Genomic DNA, 27,462 nt, shown 5'->3' on the forward strand with positions numbered 1-27,462 from the left:
GCCTTAGACCACTCGGCCATCCTGACAGCTGAGTCTGTGTTTAGGTCTGACTCCTCAGTCTGCACTTGTCGATGCTGCCGCTTGCAATGTTCCTATCAAGGTGACAGGTTTAAAGGCCCCACAATATAACATGGCCAAGAAAAAAAAAAGTAAAAAACAGAATAAGAAACCAGGCACATGCACGACTACGCAAAGATGCAGATAACTTTTTACCGGCCTGCAATAGTAATACAAGTTTTACACAGGTCACAAGTTTTTAAAGGCCATCCCTGAGTTAGACTAAGCTTTTAGGGAGCAAACACAAAAGCAGACACTGCCCATTGTTTCTGCCCGGTCTCGAACCAGGGACCTTTCGCGTGTTAGGCGAACGTGATAACCACTACTCTACAGAAACAAGCATGAGGGCTTGACTGAAGGAGCAAAATTCCCCTCATATGTTTGCCCGATTGCCTCTATACTTGATCAGCAGTTGCTCGCAAAGCGAGGAGTAAGTGTGAAAATTGCAGCGTTGTCAGCCAGCAAGCGTACACTCAGATGTACTGAAAAGTCACAGCTGCGGGTAGAGACAAATATCTGATGCCTAAATGCCTGAAACCAGAGCCTGTGAAAGCATCACACAGAGCACACTGAAAGCAAGCAGGAAGGAAGCCAAGGCATGGTGATCCTTTTTTTCTCCTGAGGCTAAAAATATTTTGCACAACAATGCTTTGAGTGGAATGAGGAATCTTCAAGCTTTGTGTATTTTGAGTAAAATTTGTGTGTTTTCTGCTAAAAAGGGTGTGTTGGGGATTTGGACCCGGACACCAACGAGCGAGGGCACAGAAGCACCACTGCTCAGACCCTGCTCCTAGGGTTGAGGGCAGAGAGTGGGCGAATACATCGCAAGGCAAGAAAATGCACATGGTTCTCTCTTCTGCAATATGACTAGAGTCATTTCCATGGTCGTCATCGAACATGACATAAAACGCCTCTATCCTTTAGACCTTTTGGCCCATAATTACAAGAGGATGACTGAGTGAGACGCTCTGCCAAATTTGGCAGCCTCGCACTCAGTCATTTTCAAAATGCAGGGAAGCGCCGTATTTAGTAGAATACAGCGCACCCCTGTGCTTCCCTCTGCGCCAGCTCTAAATTAGCTGCCGAGCACCAACGCAGCCATCCTTGCGCCATGGTACAAGGATGGCTGCGTGGAGGGGGAAATTGTTTTTGTTCAGGAAGGCACACCTTCCTGCACAACAGAAATCTTCAGTGGCGATATGTTCGTGCAGCACACATAGAAAGAGCAAAAATGAGGAGAAATGAAAACATTTCTGCTCGTTTCTCCACTATAACGACACTAATTGTATGGCGCTTGGATTTTGGCGCTGCCACAGATTTACAAAAACTCGTAAAACTGGAGCAGCATCAAAATGCTATGGTGTTGCAGTGGCCCACCCAGAGCAACGCCCATTGCACGCCCCTTCCAGGGAAAGGGCTGCGTGTGAAGGGGCCGTATTTACAAGGTGGTGTTAAGCCACAAAACGTGGTTGAACGGCGTCTTGTAAATACGGCACAGTACATAGTGCCACCGGGGCGTCACTAAAGATGATGTGCCGGTGGCGATAGGGCCTTGTAAGTCTGGCCCTTTCTTTGCTCAAGGTGTATGTTCTTGGTGAAGGTAGGAAAGCCATTTTCGCTCTCATACCTTCCTTCCTTGGCTGGCTTGACCACAGTAGGCCCAGGCTTCAATGGAAAGGTCAAAAAGGGAGCAACTGACTGCCGTAAGGTGTATCGTCTTCTCTTGGTGAGTTGAGACCGATGCCCTTGGAGCGTAGTACCTCACGATGGTGAGGGATAGACACAGCCTCTTTAATTTCAATTTACCTGTCAGGTGAGGTGGTAAATGCAAATAATGTGATAAAGCACAGCAACTTGCTGTTTCTGCCTGGCCTCGAACCAGGGACCTTTCGCGTGTAAGGCGAACGTGATAACCACTACACTACAGAAACAGACATGCCTGCTTATTTGCTTCATGTGGCTATGCATTGGACTGGAACCACTGCACTGGAAACAGACACACCTGCTTTCTTTATGTGGCTATGCTTTGGACTGGAATGCAAGGACTAAGGGACAATATTCATGACGCTCAAAGCTGAGCCTTTCTGACAGGATCTCTTCCTTTGGAAGAAAGGAACTGGGATCACTTTCATTCCAAGAGGTGATTTCAAAACCAGCCCTGCAATTACTTTGGAGAAGCACTGTGCATTTCATGTTCCAACGAGAAGTGCTGCTCCAACACAAAAAAGCAGTTAGAAAGAAATCCCGCACTCCTTCATCATGCCGAACTGCCTCGACACCAGTAGAAAGCATGCAATGCATTCCACCATGGCATCTTACAAGAGTGGAAAGCAGAAATACTCCTGTTTAAAAACAGATCGAACCTATGAAGGCACGGGCTCGTCCGGGATTTGAACCCGGGACCTCTCACACCCAAAGCGAGAATCATACCCCTAGACCAACGAGCCTGCTGCTGCAAAAGCCTTTCAAACATCTTCTGAAGTGTCTTTGTGAAAAAGCAGGGCCACTTGGAGACTCTCCTTCTAAGCGTGCCATAGCAATAGATGTTTTGTGCCAAGGGTTTTTTTTTTGCCTCTAGCAAGGCAAGAGGTAGTCAAGAAGCCCTATGCTAGCAAGCTGAACTGTGGCGCTGATGAGAAAAGCAGACCCTTTCTGGTAGTTGTACGCCTCCGCAGGACCTGGGCCCTTGCACCGTAGACTTCCAGACCAGAAGCACTGAAGGGCCTGCCATCTCTTGCGCCTGAGCAAGAGGAGCATGCCTCTTGTATTCAAGCACACTTGCTCGCTCAGTGCTCGATCAGGCGAGATTTATATGAGTGCCTCACAGGCCTGAAACACTCACCTGGGAGACGCGGGGTGGCTGAATTCCCAGAATGGCCTTCGATAGGAAAATCACCTCCTTTCCTCCCGACTCATTTCAGAATTGGGTGAAAATCGCAAGACAGTGTTCAGGGGTGCATGGGTACTGCCTACTCCCAGCTGCCTCTCTGTCTTCTTCATGTTAATTTCAAGTCACAAGGAGGGACCATTGCCATTCTGCTCCGCCCACCTAACCAGGAAACCCAGGTTGAGCTTGTCTGCCTGTTGTTGTTGCAGGGGCAGTGCCTTCTCTGCCCAAAAGTGGCAGGAGAGCCTCACTTCAAACGATGGAATCAACTGCTTAAGTAGAAACCAGCATGGTAGTTACAGTGATAAGGTGCAGCTCTAACAGAAGGCGTGACTGAGATGCCCCTTCCAGAAATACATGGAATGCTGATTGAGGGCCCAGCCGGAGGTTTGGTGGATTTCTTTTCATATGCTACAGCAGCTTGCAAAGATAGTGTTGTGGGGAGCTGGCTGTGCAAGCAGAGGAAGATTTAAGGGCAGAAAATAGACCTATCAGAAGTGCGATATGAACCCACAACTACATGAGCAAACCAGGATGCTTAGCTTAACTGAAGATCAAGCTCTCTTGAGGCTGCCGCCTTAGACCACTCGGCCATCCTGACAGCTGAGTCTGTGTTTAGGTCTGACTCCTCAGTCTGCACTTGTCGATGCTGCCGCTTGCAATGTTCCTATCAAGGTGACAGGTTTAAAGGCCCCACAATATAACATGGCCAAGAAAAAAAAAAGTAAAAAACAGAATAAGAAACCAGGCACATGCACGACTACGCAAAGATGCAGATAACTTTTTACCGGCCTGCAATAGTAATACAAGTTTTACACAGGTCACAAGTTTTTAAAGGCCATCCCTGAGTGAGACTAAGCTTTTAGGGAGCAAACACAAAAGCAGACACTGCCCATTGTTTCTGCCCGGTCTCGAACCGGGGACCTTTCGCGTGTTAGGCGAACGTGATAACCACTACACTACAGAAACAAGCATGAGGGCTTGACTGAAGGAGCAAAATTCCCCTCATATGTTTGCCCGATTGCCTCTATACTTGATCAGCAGTTGCTCGCAAAGCGAGGAGTAAGTGTGAAAATTGCAGCGTTGTCAGCCAGCAAGCGTACACTCAGATGTACTGAAAAGTCACAGCTGCGGGTAGAGACAAATATCTGATGCCTAAATGCCTGAAACCAGAGCCTGTGAAAGCATCACACAGAGCACACTGAAAGCAATCAGGAAGGAAGCCAAGGCATGGTGATCCTTTTTTTCTCCTGAGGCTAAAAATATTTTGCACAACAATGCTTTGAGTGGAATGAGGAATCTTCAAGCTTTGTGTATTTTGAGTAAAATTTGTGTGTTTTCTGCTAAAAAGGGTGTGTTGGGGATTTGGACCCGGACACCAACGAGCGAGGGCACAGAAGCACCACTGCTCAGACCCTGCTCCTAGGGTTGAGGGCAGAGAGTGGGCGAATACATCGCAAGGCAAGAAAATGCACATGGTTCTCTCTTCTGCAATATGACTAGAATCATTTCCATGGTCGTCATCGAACATGACATAAAACGCCTCTATCCTTTAGACCTTTTGGCCCATAATTACAAGAGGATGACTGAGTGAGACGCTCTGCCAAATTTGGCAGCCTCGCACTCAGTCATTTTCAAAATGCAGGGAAGCGCCGTATTTAGTAGAATACAGCGCACCCCTGTGCTTCCCTCTGCGCCAGCTCTAAATTAGCTGCCGAGCACCAACGCAGCCATCCTTGCGCCATGGTACAAGGATGGCTGCGTGGAGGGGGAAATTGTTTTTGTTCAGGAAGGCACACCTTCCTGCACAACAGAAATCTTCAGTGGCGATATGTTCGTGCAGCACACATAGAAAGAGCAAAAATGAGGAGAAATGAAAACATTTCTGCTCGTTTCTCCACTATAACGACACCCATTGTATGGCGCTTGGTTTTTGGCGCTGCCACAGATTTACAAAAACTCGTAAAACTGGAGCAGCATCAAAATGCTATGGTGTTGCAGTGGCCCACCCAGAGCAACGCCCATTGCACGCCCCTTCCAGGGAAAGGGCTGCGTGTGAAGGGGCCGTATTTACAAGGTGGTGTTAAGCCACAAAACGTGGTTGAACGGCGTCTTGTAAATACGGCACAGTACATAGTGCCACCGGGGCGTCACTAAAGATGATGTGCCGGTGGCGATAGGGCCTTGTAAGTCTGGCCCTTTCTTTGCTCAAGGTGTATGTTCTTGGTGAAGGTAGGAAAGCCATTTTCGCTCTCATACCTTCCTTCCTTGGCTGGCTTGACCACAGTAGGCCCAGGCTTCAATGGAAAGGTCAAAAAGGGAGCAACTGACTGCCGTAAGGTGTATCGTCTTCTCTTGGTGAGTTGAGACCGATGCCCTTGGAGCGTAGTACCTCACGATGGTGAGGGATAGACACAGCCTCTTTAATTTCAATTTACCTGTCAGGTGAGGTGGTAAATGCAAATAATGTGATAAAGCACAGCAACTTGCTGTTTCTGCCTGGCCTCGAACCAGGGACCTTTCGCGTGTAAGGCGAACGTGATAACCACTACACTACAGAAACAGACATGCCTGCTTATTTGCTTCATGTGGCTATGCATTGGACTGGAACCACTGCACTGGAAACAGACACACCTGCTTTCTTTATGTGGCTATGCTTTGGACTGGAATGCAAGGACTAAGGGACAATATTCATGACGCTCAAAGCTGAGCCTTTCTGACAGGATCTCTTCCTTTGGAAGAAAGGAACTGGGATCACTTTCATTCCAAGAGGTGATTTCAAAACCAGCCCTGCAATTACTTTGGAGAAGCACTGTGCATTTCATGTTCCAACGAGAAGTGCTGCTCCAACACAAAAAAGCAGTTAGAAAGAAATCCCGCACTCCTTCATCATGCCGAACTGCCTCGACACCAGTAGAAAGCATGCAATGCATTCCACCATGGCATCTTACAAGAGTGGAAAGCAGAAATACTCCTGTTTAAAAACAGATCGAACCTATGAAGGCACGGGCTCGTCCGGGATTTGAACCCGGGACCTCTCACACCCAAAGCGAGAATCATACCCCTAGACCAACGAGCCTGCTGCTGCAAAAGCCTTTCAAACATCTTCTGAAGTGTCTTTGTGAAAAAGCAGGGCCACTTGGAGACTCTCCTTCTAAGCGTGCCATAGCAATAGATGTTTTGTGCCAAGGGTTTTTTTTTTGCCTCTAGCAAGGCAAGAGGTAGTCAAGAAGCCCTATGCTAGCAAGCTGAACTGTGGCGCTGATGAGAAAAGCAGACCCTTTCTGGTAGTTGTACGCCTCCGCAGGACCTGGGCCCTTGCACCGTAGACTTCCAGACCAGAAGCACTGAAGGGCCTGCCATCTCTTGCGCCTGAGCAAGAGGAGCATGCCTCTTGTATTCAAGCACACTTGCTCGCTCAGTGCTCGATCAGGCGAGATTTATATGAGTGCCTCACAGGCCTGAAACACTCACCTGGGAGACGCGGGGTGGCTGAATTCCCAGAATGGCCTTCGATAGGAAAATCACCTCCTTTCCTCCCGACTCATTTCAGAATTGGGTGAAAATCGCAAGACAGTGTTCAGGGGTGCATGGGTACTGCCTACTCCCAGCTGCCTCTCTGTCTTCTTCATGTTAATTTCAAGTCACAAGGAGGGACCATTGCCATTCTGCTCCGCCCACCTAACCAGGAAACCCAGGTTGAGCTTGTCTGCCTGTTGTTGTTGCAGGGGCAGTGCCTTCTCTGCCCAAAAGTGGCAGGAGAGCCTCACTTCAAACGATGGAATCAACTGCTTAAGTAGAAACCAGCATGGTAGTTACAGTGATAAGGTGCAGCTCTAACAGAAGGCGTGACTGAGATGCCCCTTCCAGAAATACATGGAATGCTGATTGAGGGCCCAGCCGGAGGTTTGGTGGATTTCTTTTCATATGCTACAGCAGCTTGCAAAGATAGTGTTGTGGGGAGCTGGCTGTGCAAGCAGAGGAAGATTTAAGGGCAGAAAATAGACCTATCAGAAGTGCGATATGAACCCACAACTACATGAGCAAACCAGGATGCTTAGCTTAACTGAAGATCAAGCTCTCTTGAGGCTGCCGCCTTAGACCACTCGGCCATCCTGACAGCTGAGTCTGTGTTTATGTCTGACTCCTCAGTCTGCACTTGTCGATGCTGCCGCTTGCAATGTTCCTATCAAGGTGACAGGTTTAAAGGCCCCACAATATAACATGGCCAAGAAAAAAAAAAGTAAAAAACAGAATAAGAAACCAGGCACATGCACGACTACGCAAAGATGCAGATAACTTTTTACCGGCCTGCAATAGTAATACAAGTTTTACACAGGTCACAAGTTTTTAAAGGCCATCCCTGAGTGAGACTAAGCTTTTAGGGAGCAAACACAAAAGCAGACACTGCCCATTGTTTCTGCCCGGTCTCGAACCGGGGACCTTTCGCGTGTTAGGCGAACGTGATAACCACTACACTACAGAAACAAGCATGAGGGCTTGACTGAAGGAGCAAAATTCCCCTCATATGTTTGCCCGATTGCCTCTATACTTGATCAGCAGTTGCTCGCAAAGCGAGGAGTAAGTGTGAAAATTGCAGCGTTGTCAGCCAGCAAGCGTACACTCAGATGTACTGAAAAGTCACAGCTGCGGGTAGAGACAAATATCTGATGCCTAAATGCCTGAAACCAGAGCCTGTGAAAGCATCACACAGAGCACACTGAAAGCAATCAGGAAGGAAGCCAAGGCATGGTGATCCTTTTTTTCTCCTGAGGCTAAAAATATTTTGCACAACAATGCTTTGAGTGGAATGAGGAATCTTCAAGCTTTGTGTATTTTGAGTAAAATTTGTGTGTTTTCTGCTAAAAAGGGTGTGTTGGGGATTTGGACCCGGACACCAACGAGCGAGGGCACAGAAGCACCACTGCTCAGACCCTGCTCCTAGGGTTGAGGGCAGAGAGTGGGCGAATACATCGCAAGGCAAGAAAATGCACATGGTTCTCTCTTCTGCAATATGACTAGAATCATTTCCATGGTCGTCATCGAACATGACATAAAACGCCTCTATCCTTTAGACCTTTTGGCCCATAATTACAAGAGGATGACTGAGTGAGACGCTCTGCCAAATTTGGCAGCCTCGCACTCAGTCATTTTCAAAATGCAGGGAAGCGCCGTATTTAGTAGAATACAGCGCACCCCTGTGCTTCCCTCTGCGCCAGCTCTAAATTAGCTGCCGAGCACCAACGCAGCCATCCTTGCGCCATGGTACAAGGATGGCTGCGTGGAGGGGGAAATTGTTTTTGTTCAGGAAGGCACACCTTCCTGCACAACAGAAATCTTCAGTGGCGATATGTTCGTGCAGCACACATAGAAAGAGCAAAAATGAGGAGAAATGAAAACATTTCTGCTCGTTTCTCCACTATAACGACACCCATTGTATGGCGCTTGGTTTTTGGCGCTGCCACAGATTTACAAAAACTCGTAAAACTGGAGCAGCATCAAAATGCTATGGTGTTGCAGTGGCCCACCCAGAGCAACGCCCATTGCACGCCCCTTCCAGGGAAAGGGCTGCGTGTGAAGGGGCCGTATTTACAAGGTGGTGTTAAGCCACAAAACGTGGTTGAACGGCATCTTGTAAATACGGCACAGTACATAGTGCCACCGGGGCGTCACTAAAGATGATGTGCCGGTGGCGATAGGGCCTTGTAAGTCTGGCCCTTTCTTTGCTCAAGGTGTATGTTCTTGGTGAAGGTAGGAAAGCCATTTTCGCTCTCATACCTTCCTTCCTTGGCTGGCTTGACCACAGTAGGCCCAGGCTTCAATGGAAAGGTCAAAAAGGGAGCAACTGACTGCCGTAAGGTGTATCGTCTTCTCTTGGTGAGTTGAGACCGATGCCCTTGGAGCGTAGTACCTCACGATGGTGAGGGATAGACACAGCCTCTTTAATTTCAATTTACCTGTCAGGTGAGGTGGTAAATGCAAATAATGTGATAAAGCACAGCAACTTGCTGTTTCTGCCTGGCCTCGAACCAGGGACCTTTCGCGTGTAAGGCGAACGTGATAACCACTACACTACAGAAACAGACATGCCTGCTTATTTGCTTCATGTGGCTATGCATTGGACTGGAACCACTGCACTGGAAACAGACACACCTGCTTTCTTTATGTGGCTATGCTTTGGACTGGAATGCAAGGACTAAGGGACAATATTCATGACGCTCAAAGCTGAGCCTTTCTGACAGGATCTCTTCCTTTGGAAGAAAGGAACTGGGATCACTTACATTCCAAGAGGTGATTTCAAAACCAGCCCTGCAATTACTTTGGAGAAGCACTGTGCATTTCATGTTCCAACGAGAAGTGCTGCTCCAACACAAAAAAGCAGTTAGAAAGAAATCCCGCACTCCTTCATCATGCCGAACTGCCTCGACACCAGTAGAAAGCATGCAATGCATTCCACCATGGCATCTTACAAGAGTGGAAAGCAGAAATACTCCTGTTTAAAAACAGATCGAACCTATGAAGGCACGGGCTCGTCCGGGATTTGAACCCGGGACCTCTCACACCCAAAGCGAGAATCATACCCCTAGACCAACGAGCCTGCTGCTGCAAAAGCCTTTCAAACATCTTCTGAAGTGTCTTTGTGAAAAAGCAGGGCCACTTGGAGACTCTCCTTCTAAGCGTGCCATAGCAATTGATGTTTTGTGCCAAGGGTTTTTTTTTTGCCTCTAGCAAGGCAAGAGGTAGTCAAGAAGCCCTATGCTAGCAAGCTGAACTGTGGCGCTGATGAGAAAAGCAGACCCTTTCTGGTAGTTGTACGCCTCCGCAGGACCTGGGCCCTTGCACCGTAGACTTCCAGACCAGAAGCACTGAAGGGCCTGCCATCTCTTGCGCCTGAGCAAGAGGAGCATGCCTCTTGTATTCAAGCACACTTGCTCGCTCAGTGCTCGATCAGGCGAGATTTATATGAGTGCCTCACAGGCCTGAAACACTCACCTGGGAGACGCGGGGTGGCTGAATTCCCAGAATGGCCTTCGATAGGAAAATCACCTCCTTTCCTCCCGACTCATTTCAGAATTGGGTGAAAATCGCAAGACAGTGTTCAGGGGTGCATGGGTACTGCCTACTCCCAGCTGCCTCTCTGTCTTCTTCATGTTAATTTCAAGTCACAAGGAGGGACCATTGCCATTCTGCTCCGCCCACCTAACCAGGAAACCCAGGTTGAGCTTGTCTGCCTGTTGTTGTTGCAGGGGCAGTGCCTTCTCTGCCCAAAAGTGGCAGGAGAGCCTCACTTCAAACGATGGAATCAACTGCTTAAGTAGAAACCAGCATGGTAGTTACAGTGATAAGGTGCAGCTCTAACAGAAGGCGTGACTGAGATGCCCCTTCCAGAAATACATGGAATGCTGATTGAGGGCCCAGCCGGAGGGTTGGTGGATTTCTTTTCATATGCTACAGCAGCTTGCAAAGATAGTGTTGTGGGGAGCTGGCTGTGCAAGCAGAGGAAGATTTAAGGGCAGAAAATAGACCTATCAGAAGTGCGATTTGAACCCACAACTACATGAGCAAACCAGGATGCTTAGCTTAACTGAAGATCAAGCTCTCTTGAGGCTGCCGCCTTAGACCACTCGGCCATTCTGACAGCTGAGTCTGTGTTTAGGTCTGACTCCTCAGTCTGCACTTGTCGATGCTGCCGCTTGCAATGTTCCTATCAAGGTGACAGGTTTAAAGGCCCCACAATATAACATGGCCAAGAAAAAAAAAAGTAAAAAACAGAATAAGAAACCAGGCACATGCACGACTACGCAAAGATGCAGATAACTTTTTACCGGCCTGCAATAGTAATACAAGTTTTACACAGGTCACAAGTTTTTAAAGGCCATCCCTGAGTGAGACTAAGCTTTTAGGGAGCAAACACAAAAGCAGACACTGCCCATTGTTTCTGCCCGGTCTCGAACCGGGGACCTTTCGCGTGTTAGGCGAACGTGATAACCACTACTCTACAGAAACAAGCATGAGGGCTTGACTGAAGGAGCAAAATTCCCCTCATATGTTTGCCCGATTGCCTCTATACTTGATCAGCAGTTGCTCGCAAAGCGAGGAGTAAGTGTGAAAATTGCAGCGTTGTCAGCCAGCAAGCGTACACTCAGATGTACTGAAAAGTCACAGCTGCGGGTAGAGACAAATATCTGATGCCTAAATGCCTGAAACCAGAGCCTGTGAAAGCATCACACAGAGCACACTGAAAGCAAGCAGGAAGGAAGCCAAGGCATGGTGATCCTTTTTTTCTCCTGAGGCTAAAAATATTTTGCACAACAATGCTTTGAGTGGAATGAGGAATCTTCAAGCTTTGTGTATTTTGAGTAAAATTTGTGTGTTTTCTGCTAAAAAGGGTGTGTTGGGGATTTGGACCCGGACACCAACGAGCGAGGGCACAGAAGCACCACTGCTCAGACCCTGCTCCTAGGGTTGAGGGCAGAGAGTGGGCGAATACATCGCAAGGCAAGAAAATGCACATGGTTCTCTCTTCTGCAATATGACTAGAGTCATTTCCATGGTCGTCATCGAACATGACATAAAACGCCTCTATCCTTTAGACCTTTTGGCCCATAATTACAAGAGGATGACTGAGTGAGACGCTCTGCCAAATTTGGCAGCCTCGCACTCAGTCATTTTCAAAATGCAGGGAAGCGCCGTATTTAGTAGAATACAGCGCACCCCTGTGCTTCCCTCTGCGCCAGCTCTAAATTAGCTGCCGAGCACCAACGCAGCCATCCTTGCGCCATGGTACAAGGATGGCTGCGTGGAGGGGGAAATTGTTTTTGTTCAGGAAGGCACACCTTCCTGCACAACAGAAATCTTCAGTGGCGATATGTTCGTGCAGCACACATAGAAAGAGCAAAAATGAGGAGAAATGAAAACATTTCTGCTCGTTTCTCCACTATAACGACACCCATTGTATGGCGCTTGGATTTTGGCGCTGCCACAGATTTACAAAAACTCGTAAAACTGGAGAAGCATCAAAATGCTATGGTGTTGCAGTGGCCCACCCAGAGCAACGCCCATTGCACGCCCCTTCCAGGGAAAGGGCTGCGCGTGAAGGGGCCGTATTTACAAGGTGGTGTTAAGCCACAAAACGTGGTTGAACGGCGTCTTGTAAATACGGCACAGTACATAGTGCCACCAGGGCGTCACTAAAGATGATGTGCCGGTGGCGATAGGGCCTTGTAAGTCTGGCCCTTTCTTTGCTCAAGGTGTATGTTCTTGGTGAAGGTAGGAAAGCCATTTTCGCTCTCATACCTTCCTTCCTTGGCTGGCTTGACCACAGTAGGCCCAGGCTTCAATGGAAAGGTCAAAAAGGGAGCAACTGACTGCCGTAAGGTGTATCGTCTTCTCTTGGTGAGTTGAGACCGATGCCCTTGGAGCGTAGTACCTCACGATGGTGAGGGATAGACACAGCCTCTTTAATTTCAATTTACCTGTCAGGTGAGGTGGTAAATGCAAATGATGTGATAAAGCACAGCAACTTGCTGTTTCTGCCTGGCCTCGAACCAGGGACCTTTCGCGTGTAAGGCGAACGTGATAACCACTACACTACAGAAACAGACATGCCTGCTTATTTGCTTCATGTGGCTATGCATTGGACTGGAACCACTGCACTGGAAACAGACACACCTGCTTTCTTTATGTGGCTATGCTTTGGACTGGAATGCAAGGACTAAGGGACAATATTCATGACGCTCAAAGCTGAGCCTTTCTGACAGGATCTCTTCCTTTGGAAGAAAGGAACTGGGATCACTTTCATTCCAAGAGGTGATTTCAAAACCAGCCCTGCAATTACTTTGGAGAAGCACTGTGCATTTCATGTTCCAACGAGAAGTGCTGCTCCAACACAAAAAAGCAGTTAGAAAGAAATCCCGCACTCCTTCATCATGCCGAACTGCCTCGACACCAGTAGAAAGCATGCAATGCATTCCACCATGGCATCTTACAAGAGTGGAAAGCAGAAAAACTCCTGTTTAAAAACACAACGAACCTATGAAGGCACGGGCTCGTCCGGGATTTGAACCCGGGACCTCTCACACCCAAAGCGAGAATCATACCCCTAGACCAACGAGCCTGCTGGTGCAAAAGCCTTTCAAACATCTTCTGAAGTGTCTTTGTGAAAAAGCAGGGCCACTTGGAGACTCTCCTTCTAAGCGTGCCATAGCAATTGATGTTTTGTGCCAAGGGTTTTTTTTTTGCCTCTAGCAAGGCAAGAGGTAGTCAAGAAGCCCTATGCTAGCAAGCTGAACTGTGGCGCTGATGAGAAAAGCAGACCCTTTCTGGTAGTTGTACGCCTCCGAGGACCTGGGCCCTTGCACCGTAGACTTCCAGACCAGAAGCACTGAAGGGCCTGCCATCTCTTGCGCCTGAGCAAGAGGAGCATGCCTCTTGTATTCAAGCACACTTGCTCGCTCAGTGCTCGATCAGGCGAGATTTATATGAGTGCCTCACAGGCCTGAAACACTCACCTGGGAGACGCGGGGTGGCTGAATTCCCAGAATGGCCTTCGATAGGAAAATCACCTCCTTTCCTCCCGACTCATTTCAGAATTGGGTGAAAATCGCAAGACAGTGTTCAGGGGTGCATGGGTACTGCCTACTCCCAGCTGCCTCTCTGTCTTCTTCATGTTAATTTCAAGTCACAAGGAGGGACCATTGCCATTCTGCTCCGCCCACCTAACCAGGAAACCCAGGTTGAGCTTGTCTGCCTGTTGTTGTTGCAGGGGCAGTGCCTTCTCTGCCCAAAAGTGGCAGGAGAGCCTCACTTCAAACGATGGAATCAACTGCTTAAGTAGAAACCAGCATGGTAGTTACAGTGATAAGGTGCAGCTCTAACAGAAGGCGTGACTGAGATGCCCCTTCCAGAAATACATGGAATGCTGATTGAGGGCCCAGCCGGAGGTTTGGTGGATTTCTTTTCATATGCTACAGCAGCTTGCAAAGATAGTGTTGTGGGGAGCTGGCTGTGCAAGCAGAGGAAGATTTAAGGGCAGAAAATAGACCTATCAGAAGTGCGATATGAACCCACAACTACATGAGCAAACCAGGATGCTTAGCTTAACTGAAGATCAAGCTCTCTTGAGGCTGCCGCCTTAGACCACTCGGCCATCCTGACAGCTGAGTCTGTGTTTAGGTCTGACTCCTCAGTCTGCACTTGTCGATGCTGCCGCTTGCAATGTTCCTATCAAGGTGACAGGTTTAAAGGCCCCACAATATAACATGGCCAAGAAAAAAAAAAGTAAAAAACAGAATAAGAAACCAGGCACATGCACGACTACGCAAAGATGCAGATAACTTTTTACCGGCCTGCAATAGTAATACAAGTTTTACACAGGTCACAAGTTTTTAAAGGCCATCCCTGAGTGAGACTAAGCTTTTAGGGAGCAAACACAAAAGCAGACACTGCCCATTGTTTCTGCCCGGTCTCGAACCGGGGACCTTTCGCGTGTTAGGCGAACGTGATAACCACTACACTACAGAAACAAGCATGAGGGCTTGACTGAAGGAGCAAAATTCCCCTCATATGTTTGCCCGATTGCCTCTATACTTGATCAGCAGTTGCTCGCAAAGCGAGGAGTAAGTGTGAAAATTGCAGCGTTGTCAGCCAGCAAGCGTACACTCAGATGTACTGAAAAGTCACAGCTGCGGGTAGAGACAAATATCTGATGCCTAAATGCCTGAAACCAGAGCCTGTGAAAGCATCACACAGAGCACACTGAAAGCAATCAGGAAGGAAGCCAAGGCATGGTGATCCTTTTTTTCTCCTGAGGCTAAAAATATTTTGCACAACAATGCTTTGAGTGGAATGAGGAATCTTCAAGCTTTGTGTATTTTGAGTAAAATTTGTGTGTTTTCTGCTAAAAAGGGTGTGTTGGGGATTTGGACCCGGACACCAACGAGCGAGGGCACAGAAGCACCACTGCTCAGACCCTGCTCCTAGGGTTGAGGGCAGAGAGTGGGCGAATACATCGCAAGGCAAGAAAATGCACATGGTTCTCTCTTCTGCAATATGACTAGAATCATTTCCATGGTCGTCATCGAACATGACATAAAACGCCTCTATCCTTTAGACCTTTTGGCCCATAATTACAAGAGGATGACTGAGTGAGACGCTCTGCCAAATTTGGCAGCCTCGCACTCAGTCATTTTCAAAATGCAGGGAAGCGCCGTATTTAGTAGAATACAGCGCACCCCTGTGCTTCCCTCTGCGCCAGCTCTAAATTAGCTGCCGAGCACCAACGCAGCCATCCTTGCGCCATGGTACAAGGATGGCTGCGTGGAGGGGGAAATTGTTTTTGTTCAGGAAGGCACACCTTCCTGCACAACAGAAATCTTCAGTGGCGATATGTTCGTGCAGCACACATAGAAAGAGCAAAAATGAGGAGAAATGAAAACATTTCTGCTCGTTTCTCCACTATAACGACACCCATTGTATGGCGCTTGGTTTTTGGCGCTGCCACAGATTTACAAAAACTCGTAAAACTGGAGCAGCATCAAAATGCTATGGTGTTGCAGTGGCCCACCCAGAGCAACGCCCATTGCACGCCCCTTCCAGGGAAAGGGCTGCGTGTGAAGGGGCCGTATTTACAAGGTGGTGTTAAGCCACAAAACGTGGTTGAACGGCGTCTTGTAAATACGGCACAGTACATAGTGCCACCGGGGCGTCACTAAAGATGATGTGCCGGTGGCGATAGGGCCTTGTAAGTCTGGCCCTTTCTTTGCTCAAGGTGTATGTTCTTGGTGAAGGTAGGAAAGCCATTTTCGCTCTCATACCTTCCTTCCTTGGCTGGCTTGACCACAGTAGGCCCAGGCTTCAATGGAAAGGTCAAAAAGGGAGCAACTGACTGCCGTAAGGTGTATCGTCTTCTCTTGGTGAGTTGAGACCGATGCCCTTGGAGCGTAGTACCTCACGATGGTGAGGGATAGACACAGCCTCTTTAATTTCAATTTACCTGTCAGGTGAGGTGGTAAATGCAAATAATGTGATAAAGCACAGCAACTTGCTGTTTCTGCCTGGCCTCGAACCAGGGACCTTTCGCGTGTAAGGCGAACGTGATAACCACTACACTACAGAAACAGACATGCCTGCTTATTTGCTTCATGTGGCTATGCATTGGACTGGAACCACTGCACTGGAAACAGACACACCTGCTTTCTTTATGTGGCTATGCTTTGGACTGGAATGCAAGGACTAAGGGACAATATTCATGACGCTCAAAGCTGAGCCTTTCTGACAGGATCTCTTCCTTTGGAAGAAAGGAACTGGGATCACTTTCATTCCAAGAGGTGATTTCAAAACCAGCCCTGCAATTACTTTGGAGAAGCACTGTGCATTTCATGTTCCAACGAGAAGTGCTGCTCCAACACAAAAAAGCAGTTAGAAAGAAATCCCGCACTCCTTCATCATGCCGAACTGCCTCGACACCAGTAGAAAGCATGCAATGCATTCCACCATGGCATCTTACAAGAGTGGAAAGCAGAAATACTCCTGTTTAAAAACAGATCGAACCTATGAAGGCACGGGCTCGTCCGGGATTTGAACCCGGGACCTCTCACACCCAAAGCGAGAATCATACCCCTAGACCAACGAGCCTGCTGCTGCAAAAGCCTTTCAAACATCTTCTGAAGTGTCTTTGTGAAAAAGCAGGGCCACTTGGAGACTCTCCTTCTAAGCGTGCCATAGCAATAGATGTTTTGTGCCAAGGGTTTTTTTTTTGCCTCTAGCAAGGCAAGAGGTAGTCAAGAAGCCCTATGCTAGCAAGCTGAACTGTGGCGCTGATGAGAAAAGCAGACCCTTTCTGGTAGTTGTACGCCTCCGCAGGACCTGGGCCCTTGCACCGTAGACTTCCAGACCAGAAGCACTGAAGGGCCTGCCATCTCTTGCGCCTGAGCAAGAGGAGCATGCCTCTTGTATTCAAGCACACTTGCTCGCTCAGTGCTCGATCAGGCGAGATTTATATGAGTGCCTCACAGGCCTGAAACACTCACCTGGGAGACGCGGGGTGGCTGAATTCCCAGAATGGCCTTCGATAGGAAAATCACCTCCTTTCCTCCCGACTCATTTCAGAATTGGGTGAAAATCGCAAGACAGTGTTCAGGGGTGCATGGGTACTGCCTACTCCCAGCTGCCTCTCTGTCTTCTTCATGTTAATTTCAAGTCACAAGGAGGGACCATTGCCATTCTGCTCCGCCCACCTAACCAGGAAACCCAGGTTGAGCTTGTCTGCCTGTTGTTGTTGCAGGGGCAGTGCCTTCTCTGCCCAAAAGTGGCAGGAGAGCCTCACTTCAAACGATGGAATCAACTGCTTAAGTAGAAACCAGCATGGTAGTTACAGTGATAAGGTGCAGCTCTAACAGAAGGCGTGACTGAGATGCCCCTTCCAGAAATACATGGAATGCTGATTGAGGGCCCAGCCGGAGGTTTGGTGGATTTCTTTTCATATGCTACAGCAGCTTGCAAAGATAGTGTTGTGGGGAGCTGGCTGTGCAAGCAGAGGAAGATTTAAGGGCAGAAAATAGACCTATCAGAAGTGCGATATGAACCCACAACTACATGAGCAAACCAGGATGCTTAGCTTAACTGAAGATCAAGCTCTCTTGAGGCTGCCGCCTTAGACCACTCGGCCATCCTGACAGCTGAGTCTGTGTTTATGTCTGACTCCTCAGTCTGCACTTGTCGATGCTGCCGCTTGCAATGTTCCTATCAAGGTGACAGGTTTAAAGGCCCCACAATATAACATGGCCAAGAAAAAAAAAAGTAAAAAACAGAATAAGAAACCAGGCACATGCACGACTACGCAAAGATGCAGATAACTTTTTACCGGCCTGCAATAGTAATACAAGTTTTACACAGGTCACAAGTTTTTAAAGGCCATCCCTGAGTGAGACTAAGCTTTTAGGGAGCAAACACAAAAGCAGACACTGCCCATTGTTTCTGCCCGGTCTCGAACCGGGGACCTTTCGCGTGTTAGGCGAACGTGATAACCACTACACTACAGAAACAAGCATGAGGGCTTGACTGAAGGAGCAAAATTCCCCTCATATGTTTGCCCGATTGCCTCTATACTTGATCAGCAGTTGCTCGCAAAGCGAGGAGTAAGTGTGAAAATTGCAGCGTTGTCAGCCAGCAAGCGTACACTCAGATGTACTGAAAAGTCACAGCTGCGGGTAGAGACAAATATCTGATGCCTAAATGCCTGAAACCAGAGCCTGTGAAAGCATCACACAGAGCACACTGAAAGCAATCAGGAAGGAAGCCAAGGCATGGTGATCCTTTTTTTCTCCTGAGGCTAAAAATATTTTGCACAACAATGCTTTGAGTGGAATGAGGAATCTTCAAGCTTTGTGTATTTTGAGTAAAATTTGTGTGTTTTCTGCTAAAAAGGGTGTGTTGGGGATTTGGACCCGGACACCAACGAGCGAGGGCACAGAAGCACCACTGCTCAGACCCTGCTCCTAGGGTTGAGGGCAGAGAGTGGGCGAATACATCGCAAGGCAAGAAAATGCACATGGTTCTCTCTTCTGCAATATGACTAGAATCATTTCCATGGTCGTCATCGAACATGACATAAAACGCCTCTATCCTTTAGACCTTTTGGCCCATAATTACAAGAGGATGACTGAGTGAGACGCTCTGCCAAATTTGGCAGCCTCGCACTCAGTCATTTTCAAAATGCAGGGAAGCGCCGTATTTAGTAGAATACAGCGCACCCCTGTGCTTCCCTCTGCGCCAGCTCTAAATTAGCTGCCGAGCACCAACGCAGCCATCCTTGCGCCATGGTACAAGGATGGCTGCGTGGAGGGGGAAATTGTTTTTGTTCAGGAAGGCACACCTTCCTGCACAACAGAAATCTTCAGTGGCGATATGTTCGTGCAGCACACATAGAAAGAGCAAAAATGAGGAGAAATGAAAACATTTCTGCTCGTTTCTCCACTATAACGACACCCATTGTATGGCGCTTGGTTTTTGGCGCTGCCACAGATTTACAAAAACTCGTAAAACTGGAGCAGCATCAAAATGCTATGGTGTTGCAGTGGCCCACCCAGAGCAACGCCCATTGCACGCCCCTTCCAGGGAAAGGGCTGCGTGTGAAGGGGCCGTATTTACAAGGTGGTGTTAAGCCACAAAACGTGGTTGAACGGCATCTTGTAAATACGGCACAGTACATAGTGCCACCGGGGCGTCACTAAAGATGATGTGCCGGTGGCGATAGGGCCTTGTAAGTCTGGCCCTTTCTTTGCTCAAGGTGTATGTTCTTGGTGAAGGTAGGAAAGCCATTTTCGCTCTCATACCTTCCTTCCTTGGCTGGCTTGACCACAGTAGGCCCAGGCTTCAATGGAAAGGTCAAAAAGGGAGCAACTGACTGCCGTAAGGTGTATCGTCTTCTCTTGGTGAGTTGAGACCGATGCCCTTGGAGCGTAGTACCTCACGATGGTGAGGGATAGACACAGCCTCTTTAATTTCAATTTACCTGTCAGGTGAGGTGGTAAATGCAAATAATGTGATAAAGCACAGCAACTTGCTGTTTCTGCCTGGCCTCGAACCAGGGACCTTTCGCGTGTAAGGCGAACGTGATAACCACTACACTACAGAAACAGACATGCCTGCTTATTTGCTTCATGTGGCTATGCATTGGACTGGAACCACTGCACTGGAAACAGACACACCTGCTTTCTTTATGTGGCTATGCTTTGGACTGGAATGCAAGGACTAAGGGACAATATTCATGACGCTCAAAGCTGAGCCTTTCTGACAGGATCTCTTCCTTTGGAAGAAAGGAACTGGGATCACTTACATTCCAAGAGGTGATTTCAAAACCAGCCCTGCAATTACTTTGGAGAAGCACTGTGCATTTCATGTTCCAACGAGAAGTGCTGCTCCAACACAAAAAAGCAGTTAGAAAGAAATCCCGCACTCCTTCATCATGCCGAACTGCCTCGACACCAGTAGAAAGCATGCAATGCATTCCACCATGGCATCTTACAAGAGTGGAAAGCAGAAATACTCCTGTTTAAAAACAGATCGAACCTATGAAGGCACGGGCTCGTCCGGGATTTGAACCCGGGACCTCTCACACCCAAAGCGAGAATCATACCCCTAGACCAACGAGCCTGCTGCTGCAAAAGCCTTTCAAACATCTTCTGAAGTGTCTTTGTGAAAAAGCAGGGCCACTTGGAGACTCTCCTTCTAAGCGTGCCATAGCAATTGATGTTTTGTGCCAAGGGTTTTTTTTTTGCCTCTAGCAAGGCAAGAGGTAGTCAAGAAGCCCTATGCTAGCAAGCTGAACTGTGGCGCTGATGAGAAAAGCAGACCCTTTCTGGTAGTTGTACGCCTCCGCAGGACCTGGGCCCTTGCACCGTAGACTTCCAGACCAGAAGCACTGAAGGGCCTGCCATCTCTTGCGCCTGAGCAAGAGGAGCATGCCTCTTGTATTCAAGCACACTTGCTCGCTCAGTGCTCGATCAGGCGAGATTTATATGAGTGCCTCACAGGCCTGAAACACTCACCTGGGAGACGCGGGGTGGCTGAATTCCCAGAATGGCCTTCGATAGGAAAATCACCTCCTTTCCTCCCGACTCATTTCAGAATTGGGTGAAAATCGCAAGACAGTGTTCAGGGGTGCATGGGTACTGCCTACTCCCAGCTGCCTCTCTGTCTTCTTCATGTTAATTTCAAGTCACAAGGAGGGACCATTGCCATTCTGCTCCGCCCACCTAACCAGGAAACCCAGGTTGAGCTTGTCTGCCTGTTGTTGTTGCAGGGGCAGTGCCTTCTCTGCCCAAAAGTGGCAGGAGAGCCTCACTTCAAACGATGGAATCAACTGCTTAAGTAGAAACCAGCATGGTAGTTACAGTGATAAGGTGCAGCTCTAACAGAAGGCGTGACTGAGATGCCCCTTCCAGAAATACATGGAATGCTGATTGAGGGCCCAGCCGGAGGGTTGGTGGATTTCTTTTCATATGCTACAGCAGCTTGCAAAGATAGTGTTGTGGGGAGCTGGCTGTGCAAGCAGAGGAAGATTTAAGGGCAGAAAATAGACCTATCAGAAGTGCGATTTGAACCCACAACTACATGAGCAAACCAGGATGCTTAGCTTAACTGAAGATCAAGCTCTCTTGAGGCTGCCGCCTTAGACCACTCGGCCATTCTGACAGCTGAGTCTGTGTTTAGGTCTGACTCCTCAGTCTGCACTTGTCGATGCTGCCGCTTGCAATGTTCCTATCAAGGTGACAGGTTTAAAGGCCCCACAATATAACATGGCCAAGAAAAAAAAAAGTAAAAAACAGAATAAGAAACCAGGCACATGCACGACTACGCAAAGATGCAGATAACTTTTTACCGGCCTGCAATAGTAATACAAGTTTTACACAGGTCACAAGTTTTTAAAGGCCATCCCTGAGTGAGACTAAGCTTTTAGGGAGCAAACACAAAAGCAGACACTGCCCATTGTTTCTGCCCGGTCTCGAACCGGGGACCTTTCGCGTGTTAGGCGAACGTGATAACCACTACTCTACAGAAACAAGCATGAGGGCTTGACTGAAGGAGCAAAATTCCCCTCATATGTTTGCCCGATTGCCTCTATACTTGATCAGCAGTTGCTCGCAAAGCGAGGAGTAAGTGTGAAAATTGCAGCGTTGTCAGCCAGCAAGCGTACACTCAGATGTACTGAAAAGTCACAGCTGCGGGTAGAGACAAATATCTGATGCCTAAATGCCTGAAACCAGAGCCTGTGAAAGCATCACACAGAGCACACTGAAAGCAAGCAGGAAGGAAGCCAAGGCATGGTGATCCTTTTTTTCTCCTGAGGCTAAAAATATTTTGCACAACAATGCTTTGAGTGGAATGAGGAATCTTCAAGCTTTGTGTATTTTGAGTAAAATTTGTGTGTTTTCTGCTAAAAAGGGTGTGTTGGGGATTTGGACCCGGACACCAACGAGCGAGGGCACAGAAGCACCACTGCTCAGACCCTGCTCCTAGGGTTGAGGGCAGAGAGTGGGCGAATACATCGCAAGGCAAGAAAATGCACATGGTTCTCTCTTCTGCAATATGACTAGAGTCATTTCCATGGTCGTCATCGAACATGACATAAAACGCCTCTATCCTTTAGACCTTTTGGCCCATAATTACAAGAGGATGACTGAGTGAGACGCTCTGCCAAATTTGGCAGCCTCGCACTCAGTCATTTTCAAAATGCAGGGAAGCGCCGTATTTAGTAGAATACAGCGCACCCCTGTGCTTCCCTCTGCGCCAGCTCTAAATTAGCTGCCGAGCACCAACGCAGCCATCCTTGCGCCATGGTACAAGGATGGCTGCGTGGAGGGGGAAATTGTTTTTGTTCAGGAAGGCACACCTTCCTGCACAACAGAAATCTTCAGTGGCGATATGTTCGTGCAGCACACATAGAAAGAGCAAAAATGAGGAGAAATGAAAACATTTCTGCTCGTTTCTCCACTATAACGACACCCATTGTATGGCGCTTGGATTTTGGCGCTGCCACAGATTTACAAAAACTCGTAAAACTGGAGAAGCATCAAAATGCTATGGTGTTGCAGTGGCCCACCCAGAGCAACGCCCATTGCACGCCCCTTCCAGGGAAAGGGCTGCGCGTGAAGGGGCCGTATTTACAAGGTGGTGTTAAGCCACAAAACGTGGTTGAACGGCGTCTTGTAAATACGGCACAGTACATAGTGCCACCAGGGCGTCACTAAAGATGATGTGCCGGTGGCGATAGGGCCTTGTAAGTCTGGCCCTTTCTTTGCTCAAGGTGTATGTTCTTGGTGAAGGTAGGAAAGCCATTTTCGCTCTCATACCTTCCTTCCTTGGCTGGCTTGACCACAGTAGGCCCAGGCTTCAATGGAAAGGTCAAAAAGGGAGCAACTGACTGCCGTAAGGTGTATCGTCTTCTCTTGGTGAGTTGAGACCGATGCCCTTGGAGCGTAGTACCTCACGATGGTGAGGGATAGACACAGCCTCTTTAATTTCAATTTACCTGTCAGGTGAGGTGGTAAATGCAAATGATGTGATAAAGCACAGCAACTTGCTGTTTCTGCCTGGCCTCGAACCAGGGACCTTTCGCGTGTAAGGCGAACGTGATAACCACTACACTACAGAAACAGACATGCCTGCTTATTTGCTTCATGTGGCTATGCATTGGACTGGAACCACTGCACTGGAAACAGACACACCTGCTTTCTTTATGTGGCTATGCTTTGGACTGGAATGCAAGGACTAAGGGACAATATTCATGACGCTCAAAGCTGAGCCTTTCTGACAGGATCTCTTCCTTTGGAAGAAAGGAACTGGGATCACTTTCATTCCAAGAGGTGATTTCAAAACCAGCCCTGCAATTACTTTGGAGAAGCACTGTGCATTTCATGTTCCAACGAGAAGTGCTGCTCCAACACAAAAAAGCAGTTAGAAAGAAATCCCGCACTCCTTCATCATGCCGAACTGCCTCGACACCAGTAGAAAGCATGCAATGCATTCCACCATGGCATCTTACAAGAGTGGAAAGCAGAAAAACTCCTGTTTAAAAACACAACGAACCTATGAAGGCACGGGCTCGTCCGGGATTTGAACCCGGGACCTCTCACACCCAAAGCGAGAATCATACCCCTAGACCAACGAGCCTGCTGTTGCAAAAGCCTTTCAAACATCTTCTGAAGTGTCTTTGTGAAAAAGCAGGGCCACTTGGAGACTCTCCTTCTAAGCGTGCCATAGCAATTGATGTTTTGTGCCAAGGGTTTTTTTTTTGCCTCTAGCAAGGCAAGAGGTAGTCAAGAAGCCCTATGCTAGCAAGCTGAACTGTGGCGCTGATGAGAAAAGCAGACCCTTTCTGGTAGTTGTACGCCTCCGAGGACCTGGGCCCTTGCACCGTAGACTTCCAGACCAGAAGCACTGAAGGGCCTGCCATCTCTTGCGCCTGAGCAAGAGGAGCATGCCTCTTGTATTCAAGCACACTTGCTCGCTCAGTGCTCGATCAGGCGAGATTTATATGAGTGCCTCACAGGCCTGAAACACTCACCTGGGAGACGCGGGGTGGCTGAATTCCCAGAATGGCCTTCGATAGGAAAATCACCTCCTTTCCTCCCGACTCATTTCAGAATTGGGTGAAAATCGCAAGACAGTGTTCAGGGGTGCATGGGTACTGCCTACTCCCAGCTGCCTCTCTGTCTTCTTCATGTTAATTTCAAGTCACAAGGAGGGACCATTGCCATTCTGCTCCGCCCACCTAACCAGGAAACCCAGGTTGAGCTTGTCTGCCTGTTGTTGTTGCAGGGGCAGTGCCTTCTCTGCCCAAAAGTGGCAGGAGAGCCTCACTTCAAACGATGGAATCAACTGCTTAAGTAGAAACCAGCATGGTAGTTACAGTGATAAGGTGCAGCTCTAACAGAAGGCGTGACTGAGATGCCCCTTCCAGAAATACATGGAATGCTGATTGAGGGCCCAGCCGGAGGTTTGGTGGATTTCTTTTCATATGCTACAGCAGCTTGCAAAGATAGTGTTGTGGGGAGCTGGCTGTGCAAGCAGAGGAAGATTTAAGGGCAGAAAATAGACCTATCAGAAGTGCGATATGAACCCACAACTACATGAGCAAACCAGGATGCTTAGCTTAACTGAAGATCAAGCTCTCTTGAGGCTGCCGCCTTAGACCACTCGGCCATCCTGACAGCTGAGTCTGTGTTTAGGTCTGACTCCTAAGTCTGCACTTGTCGATGCTGCCGCTTGCAATGTTCCTATCAAGGTGACAGGTTTAAAGGCCCCACAATATAACATGGCCAAGAAAAAAAAAAGTAAAAAACAGAATAAGAAACCAGGCACATGCACGACTACGCAAAGATGCAGATAACTTTTTACCGGCCTGCAATAGTAATACAAGTTTTACACAGGTCACAAGTTTTTAAAGGCCATCCCTGAGTGAGACTAAGCTTTTAGGGAGCAAACACAAAAGCAGACACTGCCCATTGTTTCTGCCCGGTCTCGAACCGGGGACCTTTCGCGTGTTAGGCGAACGTGATAACCACTACACTACAGAAACAAGCATGAGGGCTTGACTGAAGGAGCAAAATTCCCCTCATATGTTTGCCCGATTGCCTCTATACTTGATCAGCAGTTGCTCGCAAAGCGAGGAGTAAGTGTGAAAATTGCAGCGTTGTCAGCCAGCAAGCGTACACTCAGATGTACTGAAAAGTCACAGCTGCGGGTAGAGACAAATATCTGATACCTAAATGCCTGAAACCAGAGCCTGTGAAAGCATCACACAGAGCACACTGAAAGCAAGCAGGAAGGAAGCCAAGGCATGGTGATCCTTTTTTTCTCCTGAGGCTAAAAATATTTTGCACAACAATGCTTTGAGTGGAATGAGGAATCTTCAAGCTTTGTGTATTTTGACTAAAATTTGTGTGTTTTCTGCTAAAAAGGGTGTGTTGGGGATTTGGACCCGGAAACCAACGAGCGAGGGCACAGAAGCACCACTGCTCAGACCCTGCTCCTAGGGTTGAGGGCAGAGAAAGGGCGAATACATCGCAAGGCAAGAAAATGCACATGGTTCTCTCTTCTGCAATATGACTAGAGTCATTTCCATGGTCGTCATCGAACATGACATAAAACGCCTCTATCCTTTAGACCTTTTGGCCCATAATTACAAGAGGATGACTGAGTGAGACGCTCTGCCAAATTTGGCAGCCTCGCACTCAGTCATTTTCAAAATGCAGGGAAGCGCCGTATTTAGTAGAATACAGCGCACCCCTGTGCTTCCCTCTGCGCCAGCTCTAAATTAGCTGCCGAGCACCAACGCAGCCATCCTTGCGCCATGGTACAAGGATGGCTGCGTGGAGGGGGAAATTGTTTTTGTTCAGGAAGGCACACCTTCCTGCACAACAGAAATCTTCAGTGGCGATATGTTCGTGCAGCACACATAGAAAGAGCAAAAATGAGGAGAAATGAAAACATTTCTGCTCGTTTCTCCACTATAACGACACCCATTGTATGGCGCTTGGATTTTGGCGCTGCCACAGATTTACAAAAACTCGTAAAACTGGAGCAGCATCAAAATGCTATGGTGTTGCAGTGGCCCACCCAGAGCAATGCCCATTGCACGCCCCTTCCAGGGAAAGGGCTGCGTGTGAAGGGGCCGTATTTACAAGGTGGTGTTAAGCCACAAAACGTGGTTGAACGGCGTCTTGTAAATACGGCACAGTACATAGTGCCACCGGGGCGTCACTAAAGATGATGTGCCGGTGGCGATAGGGCCTTGTAAGTCTGGCCCTTTCTTTGCTCAAGGTGTATGTTCTTGGTGAAGGTAGGAAAGCCATTTTCGCTCTCATACCTTCCTTCCTTGGCTGGCTTGACCACAGTAGGCCCAGGCTTCAATGGAAAGGTCAAAAAGGGAGCAACTGACTGCCGTAAGGTGTATCGTCTTCTCTTGGTGAGTTGAGACCGATGCCCTTGGAGCGTAGTACATCACGATGGTGAGGGATAGACACAGCCTCTTTAATTTCAATTTACCTGTCAGGTGAGGTGGTAAATGCAAATAATGTGATAAAGCACAGCAACTTGCTGTTTCTGCCTGGCCTCAAACCAGGGACCTTTCGCGTGTAAGGCGAACGTGATAACCACTACACTACAGAAACAGACATGCCTGCTTACTTGCTTCATGTGGCTATGCATTGGACTGGAACCACTGCACTGGAAATAGACACACCTGCTTTCTTTATGTGGCTATGTTTTGGACTGGAATGCAAGGACTAAGGGACAATATTCATGACGCTCAAAGCTGAGCCTTTCTGACAGGATCTCTTCCTTTGGAAGAAAGGAACTGGGATCACTTTCATTCCAAGAGGTGATTTCAAAACCAGCCCTGCAATTACTTTGGAGAAGCACTGTGCATTTCATGTTCCAACGAGAAGTGCTGCTCCAACACAAAAAAGCAGTTAGAAAGAAATCCCGCACTCCTTCATCATGCCGAACTGCCTCGACACCAGTAGAAAGCATGCAATGCATTCCACCATGGCATCTTACAAGAGTGGAAAGCAGAAATACTCCTGTTTAAAAACAGATCAAACCTATGAAGGCACGGGCTCGTCCGGGATTTGAACCCGGGACCTCTCACACCCAAAGCGAGAATCATACCCCTAGACCAACGAGCCTGCTGCTGCAAAACCCTTTCAAACATCTTCTGAAGTGTCTTTGTGAAAAAGCAGGGCCACTTGGAGACTCTCCTTCTAAGCGTGCCATAGCAATTGATGTTTTGTGCCAAGGGTTTTTTTTTTGCCTCTAGCAAGGCAAGAGGTAGTCAAGAAGCCCTATGCTAGCAAGCTGAACTGTGGCGCTGATGAGAAAAGCAGACCCTTTCTGGTAGTTGTACGCCTCCGCAGGACCTGGGCCCTTGCACCGTAGACTTCCAGACCAGAAGCACTGAAGGGCCTGCCATCTCTTGCGCCTGAGCCAGAGGAGCATGCCTCTTGTATTCAAGC

At 48.2% G+C, this 27,462-nt stretch overlaps 21 non-coding genes across 21 annotated transcripts; all 21 read right to left on the minus strand.

Moving 5' to 3' along the window:
- Positions 1–1,915: 1,915 nt before the first annotated feature.
- Positions 1,916–1,988, minus strand: TRNAV-UAC (transfer RNA valine (anticodon UAC)). Its single transcript has one exon. It is a non-coding gene; the product is annotated as a tRNA-Val (tRNA).
- Positions 1,989–2,432: 444 nt separating this feature from the next.
- TRNAP-UGG (transfer RNA proline (anticodon UGG)) lies at positions 2,433–2,504 on the minus strand. Its single transcript has one exon. It is a non-coding gene; the product is annotated as a tRNA-Pro (tRNA).
- A 1,336-nt stretch (positions 2,505–3,840) lies between these two features.
- On the minus strand, positions 3,841–3,913 carry TRNAV-AAC (transfer RNA valine (anticodon AAC)). Its single transcript has one exon. It is a non-coding gene; the product is annotated as a tRNA-Val (tRNA).
- Positions 3,914–5,434: 1,521 nt separating this feature from the next.
- TRNAV-UAC (transfer RNA valine (anticodon UAC)) lies at positions 5,435–5,507 on the minus strand. Its single transcript has one exon. It is a non-coding gene; the product is annotated as a tRNA-Val (tRNA).
- A 444-nt stretch (positions 5,508–5,951) lies between these two features.
- Positions 5,952–6,023, minus strand: TRNAP-UGG (transfer RNA proline (anticodon UGG)). Its single transcript has one exon. It is a non-coding gene; the product is annotated as a tRNA-Pro (tRNA).
- Positions 6,024–7,359: 1,336 nt separating this feature from the next.
- On the minus strand, positions 7,360–7,432 carry TRNAV-AAC (transfer RNA valine (anticodon AAC)). The gene has a single exon. It is a non-coding gene; the product is annotated as a tRNA-Val (tRNA).
- Positions 7,433–8,953: 1,521 nt separating this feature from the next.
- Positions 8,954–9,026, minus strand: TRNAV-UAC (transfer RNA valine (anticodon UAC)). The gene has a single exon. It is a non-coding gene; the product is annotated as a tRNA-Val (tRNA).
- A 444-nt stretch (positions 9,027–9,470) lies between these two features.
- On the minus strand, positions 9,471–9,542 carry TRNAP-UGG (transfer RNA proline (anticodon UGG)). The gene has a single exon. It is a non-coding gene; the product is annotated as a tRNA-Pro (tRNA).
- A 2,930-nt stretch (positions 9,543–12,472) lies between these two features.
- Positions 12,473–12,545, minus strand: TRNAV-UAC (transfer RNA valine (anticodon UAC)). The gene has a single exon. It is a non-coding gene; the product is annotated as a tRNA-Val (tRNA).
- A 444-nt stretch (positions 12,546–12,989) lies between these two features.
- On the minus strand, positions 12,990–13,061 carry TRNAP-UGG (transfer RNA proline (anticodon UGG)). The gene has a single exon. It is a non-coding gene; the product is annotated as a tRNA-Pro (tRNA).
- Positions 13,062–14,396: 1,335 nt separating this feature from the next.
- On the minus strand, positions 14,397–14,469 carry TRNAV-AAC (transfer RNA valine (anticodon AAC)). The gene has a single exon. It is a non-coding gene; the product is annotated as a tRNA-Val (tRNA).
- Positions 14,470–15,990: 1,521 nt separating this feature from the next.
- On the minus strand, positions 15,991–16,063 carry TRNAV-UAC (transfer RNA valine (anticodon UAC)). The gene has a single exon. It is a non-coding gene; the product is annotated as a tRNA-Val (tRNA).
- A 444-nt stretch (positions 16,064–16,507) lies between these two features.
- Positions 16,508–16,579, minus strand: TRNAP-UGG (transfer RNA proline (anticodon UGG)). Its single transcript has one exon. It is a non-coding gene; the product is annotated as a tRNA-Pro (tRNA).
- A 1,336-nt stretch (positions 16,580–17,915) lies between these two features.
- On the minus strand, positions 17,916–17,988 carry TRNAV-AAC (transfer RNA valine (anticodon AAC)). The gene has a single exon. It is a non-coding gene; the product is annotated as a tRNA-Val (tRNA).
- Positions 17,989–19,509: 1,521 nt separating this feature from the next.
- On the minus strand, positions 19,510–19,582 carry TRNAV-UAC (transfer RNA valine (anticodon UAC)). Its single transcript has one exon. It is a non-coding gene; the product is annotated as a tRNA-Val (tRNA).
- Positions 19,583–20,026: 444 nt separating this feature from the next.
- On the minus strand, positions 20,027–20,098 carry TRNAP-UGG (transfer RNA proline (anticodon UGG)). Its single transcript has one exon. It is a non-coding gene; the product is annotated as a tRNA-Pro (tRNA).
- Positions 20,099–23,028: 2,930 nt separating this feature from the next.
- TRNAV-UAC (transfer RNA valine (anticodon UAC)) lies at positions 23,029–23,101 on the minus strand. The gene has a single exon. It is a non-coding gene; the product is annotated as a tRNA-Val (tRNA).
- Positions 23,102–23,545: 444 nt separating this feature from the next.
- TRNAP-UGG (transfer RNA proline (anticodon UGG)) lies at positions 23,546–23,617 on the minus strand. Its single transcript has one exon. It is a non-coding gene; the product is annotated as a tRNA-Pro (tRNA).
- Positions 23,618–24,952: 1,335 nt separating this feature from the next.
- Positions 24,953–25,025, minus strand: TRNAV-AAC (transfer RNA valine (anticodon AAC)). The gene has a single exon. It is a non-coding gene; the product is annotated as a tRNA-Val (tRNA).
- Positions 25,026–26,546: 1,521 nt separating this feature from the next.
- Positions 26,547–26,619, minus strand: TRNAV-UAC (transfer RNA valine (anticodon UAC)). Its single transcript has one exon. It is a non-coding gene; the product is annotated as a tRNA-Val (tRNA).
- Positions 26,620–27,063: 444 nt separating this feature from the next.
- TRNAP-UGG (transfer RNA proline (anticodon UGG)) lies at positions 27,064–27,135 on the minus strand. The gene has a single exon. It is a non-coding gene; the product is annotated as a tRNA-Pro (tRNA).
- Between the last annotated feature and the right edge of the window lie 327 nt (positions 27,136–27,462).

This window comes from Pleurodeles waltl, chromosome 10 (assembly GCF_031143425.1).
Source record: "Pleurodeles waltl isolate 20211129_DDA chromosome 10, aPleWal1.hap1.20221129, whole genome shotgun sequence".
Classification (NCBI taxonomy): Eukaryota; Metazoa; Chordata; class Amphibia; order Caudata; family Salamandridae; genus Pleurodeles; species Pleurodeles waltl.